This window comes from Chinchilla lanigera, unplaced genomic scaffold (assembly GCF_000276665.1).
Source record: "Chinchilla lanigera isolate Chin_1 unplaced genomic scaffold, ChiLan1.0 scaffold00049, whole genome shotgun sequence".
NCBI lineage: Eukaryota > Metazoa > Chordata > Mammalia > Rodentia > Chinchillidae > Chinchilla > Chinchilla lanigera.
In genome coordinates, this window is record NW_004955450.1 from 3,144,961 (window position 1) to 3,149,365 (window position 4,405).

Consider the following 4,405-nt stretch of genomic DNA (forward strand, 5'->3'; position numbering starts at 1 on the left):
AGCGCGCCTGCGCGAGGGGGCCTGACCGTCGGGTCAGGGCGCGCCCCCTGGTGGACGGCGCGGGGACCGCGGGGGGGCGTGTCCAGACGCGCCCCGCCCCCACCCATGGAGGGTGGAGGGGCCGCCCATGGGCCTCCCACGCGGCCTCTGTAGACTGTGCATCCGAGCTGTGGACTGGTGGAGGGCAGGTCTGCATCTTGTCTGTAAGTTCATCCATCCATCCCTTCATTCATTTATTCATTCATTCATTCATTCATTCATTCATCGTTCAGTCATTCATTCACATACATACTCTTCCTGGTGCTGTCAGTGTGACAAGCCTGACTGAGTCCGTTTTATGACTGTCAAATTCTCACTCAGGTGGGGCTGAAAGACAGGCCAATGAATGGATCATCACCATAGAGACATAATGTATACTGATAGGTGGCGCTTGGTGCGGGGGCACACACTTGTTATTCCAGCTACTCTGGAGGCTGAGGCAGGAGGCTTGCAAGTTCAAGGCCAGCCTGGACTCCTGTCTCAAAATAAAAAATAAAAAGGCCTGGGGATAGAGCTCAGTGTGAAGGCTCAGTAACTAACACACACACACACACACACACACACACACACACACACGGGCACACACACATGGGCACATAAGGTGCTGTGCCAGGTCCGTAGGAAGCAGGAAAGGGCGAGTGGGAGATTTCACAGACCCTGGACTCCAGCAGAGGGAGCAGTGAGAGGGCCCAGTGGCTTCTGGGAACTATGAATGGCTGCAGCTTGAGCAAGAGGGTGGTGGGAGGTGGGTTCCTGCTTCACTGAGGCCCCAGGGAGCCAAAGAGCTTCTTCGACTTTATATGCATCTCGGAGGCCATGAGGGAACTCAGTAGCGGTATGTCCTTGGACAAGTCACTGAACCTCTCTGTGCTACAGTAGCCCATTTGATGACACAAGGAAAATAAAGCACCCACTTGGGAAGTCTTGGCAGGGAGGAAATGCGGGCCTGGGGTAGAGTGCTTAGTGCTCAGGGGGTGGCGTGTGGTGAGTCTCCAGTTAAGTGTGGACTGTTATTACAGAGCGTTGCTAATGGGACCAGGGAGTGACACCAGGTAGGCAGCTGTGCTTGAGCAGGAGCTGGGCACAAAATGGGGCACAGTGAGGAGGGCGGCCAGGGACCCTAGCAGCTTAGGAGGTGTCCAGGCCCTGAAGAAGGGGGCAGGCTTAGCGACCCGGGAGGAGGGGCTGTTGCTGGGGGCAGTGCTGGCAGGGTCCTAGAAGGCAAAATGAGAGTGAGAGGGACTTGTGAGGGCCCCCAGGGAGATGGAGCCGGGTACATGGTGTGGCTGCAAAGAACCTGAATGCCCGGAAGGGGGCACCACGACTTGGCCTCTCTGACCCGCTCACCCTGGGACCTGCTTCCTACTGAGGAGGAGCCAGCCCTCAGGAGGGGCGCGCTTCGAGGAAGTCTCCGGTCCATCTCAGACATGGGGGACTTGTACTGGCAAAAACAAACACGGATTTGGCATTCAAATTTGAGAGTTAAATCTCTCTTGGGCCATTTACCAGCTGTGTGGCCTTGGGCTGGTTACCTAAGGTCTCTGAGCTCAGCTTCCCCTCTGTAAGGTCTGGCTCGGTGCACCTCTCCGGAGAGACTGCAGGTTCAGCAAGATAAGCAGCTAGGTGAAGGGGGTGGAGCTGGCCTTCACCTTCCGCTGAGGTCGAGATAGAGTGATAACCAGGCGCAAGTGGTTGCAGCGGCTGCCTTGGCCTGCAGAAAACACTTCAGCTGCTCTGCAGAGGCCTCTGGAAGGGAGAAGATAGCCAGCGTGGTGGCACATGCCTTTAGGAGGCTGAGACAGGAGGATTGCTTGGAGTTCTAGTGAGTTCAAGACCAACCTGAACTACATAGTGAGACCTGATCTCAAAAACAAAAAAACATCAAGAAAAACCAAAAACCAAAAACTGAAAACCAAAAACCAAACCAAACCAAACCAAATCCCTGTCTCAGGTTACGCCCAGCCCCATTTCCTTTACTGCCATAGACACCTGACTTTTCCCCCTGGATGTGCTGTAGCCCAGCAGGTGAACTTTAGAATCAAATAAACTCATATTTGAATTCTGGCTCCACTTTTGCCCTCCCTCCGTGCCCTGCCAATCATGACCTTCCTGAATCCCAGTTCCTGGGAATGGAACCCTGAAGGAACCCATACAAGGCTCCACCCCTCCAAGCCTGCCGTTAGGGGAAGAGCCAATCAGCTTCCAACCTGAGGGTCCATTTCCCCCATTGGTCCATTCATCAGGCAACAGTACTTACGCCTCCTGGCCTGGATGGGGTACTGGAGGCAGATGGGTTAGCAAGACTCTCACTGTTCCTACCCAGGAGGAGAAATAAACACACAAGGCAATCAGACACCAGGGCGTAAAGGCAGTGATCACCCCAGGGACTGGAGTGGACTCGGGGCTCAGCTTTGGGCCAGTGCAGGTGGAGTGGGGAGGGGACAGTAGTTAAGAATCCTGAGGCACAGAGGGCTCAGGACTGCGGAGGTAACCGCGCTAGACAGCCAGGTAGACGGGTCTGAGAGGAGCAGGCTAGACCTCAGGTTGTCGTGGACCAGCGGTGCACTGAGGGTGAACTCTGCTACTGAGAGGTTCTCAGCGGGGATGGGACACGGCTAGTGGTGAAGGTAGAAGACCAGCAGGAGGCTGCCGCATGGTTCCCAGCAGTGGTGGTGGTGGTGGGTGCAGGGGACTGCAGAGGGTAGGCACAGGGGACCAGGGACAGCTCCCTCAGGGACTGAGGCCTCCTGAGAAGCCAGGGGAGACCCTCAGGGGAGACCCTCAGGGGAGACAGAGAGAGGAGGGAACTTGATCTTCGAGGAGCTGAGTCCCAGCCACCTGTGAAACAGGAGATGTCAGATCTGCGTTCCTGACTAAACATTTGGTTCCCCAGGCCAGGCCGCCTGTCCCTGGGTGGTAGGACCTGTCCCAGGGATGTGAAGAAGAGGAAGGCTGGTGTGGGGCTTGGAGTCAGCACTAGGGACCTGAGGCCGGGGGGTTGTACCCTGGGCTCCCAGACAGGGCCCCCTGCTCCCGCCCAGGCTGCCTCTGCCCGCCCTCCCACCTCTCTGGCAGAGTTGACAGTTTAGAGAAGCCAGCGTGAAGTTGTTTGAAACTCAGGCACCCTGGGCAGTCCCCGGGGCAGAAAACAGGAAGCCAAGATTAAAGGCAGACTTCCAGCAAAGTCCCCTCCTGCTTCCTGCCTGGCAGGTGCAAGCAAAGGGCCACTGGCTTCCGCTGCGATGGTACCAGGGCTTCAGTCCTGACCTTGACATCACCGTCCTTGGGGAGCGGCTGCCCAGGCCCTGGGGAGCTGAGCCTCCTCCAGAAAGAGACTTCGGAAGCGGGTGGCAGAAGGGAAGGAGGTCACCCGGGAGAGGCCAGAGAGGCTTTGGGGTCCCCTGGACCTGGTGTGAACCCCACCTCCCAGTTGTGGGGTCTCACAGAGTGAGGGGTTGTGGTGTGGGGTGAGAGAAGAGGGTGGGGGGTCTCATGGGGAGGTGGCTGGAAGGACCAGGCCAGCGTGGGGGCCGAGAGTTCTAGAGAATGCAAGTGGTCCGTGTCACTCTATTGCTAGGGGCCAAGGGGCTGACCACTTCTAAGGGCTCTGGGAACCCCTCTGACCTCTCCCCCTTCCAGGACCCCACACCAGGTGACCCTCCCCAGAGACCCATCCCGGCCTCCCCTGGGGATGCTGCCTCTGAGGGGGGTGCCCAAATCCCACACTCTAACCCCACATCCTGGGGCTAGGTGGGTTTATCTGAAGCGTCCTGGGGACAGATCTCGCTTGACTTTGGGCCAGTCCTTCCCCTCTGGGCCTCAGTTTTCCCATCTGTTTTTGAGACCTGCAGGCCTGTCTTCTGTCCACAGGTGGATGGCTCTGGGGCAGTGTGGGGGCTGCCAACTGCCTCCAACTCTGTCGCCTTGAGCCCAGGGAACTGCTGTTTACTGAGCAACTGCTACATGCTGTGCACTTGATTCTTATTACTGATGCTCACAGCCCATATTTGTTGAGCACATACCAGGCACAAGCACTTTTCATGGCAGACCAGGGTCTGTTCTCTGCACGGCAGCAGCTCACTCCAGGGGACTGACTGCCTGGGGAGCGAGTCTGCGTTCCCTTCATGCTGGTGGCAGAAGAGCTGCCGGCAGCGGTTTGGTGGCTTCAGTTCTATTGGCAGTGGCCGCAGTCGAGGTCCCTGGGAGCCTCCACTGCCACAAGGGTTACTGGGCACTGCTGACCTCTGCAGTGCTGGTGTTTCAGGTTGGTTTTTCCCTGCAGAGGGCAGATCCAGTGTCAAGTCCCTGTGCTGAGGTCATTTCTACGGTCCTGTTCCCTCCTGCTGGGGCCTGGCTTCACTGCTTT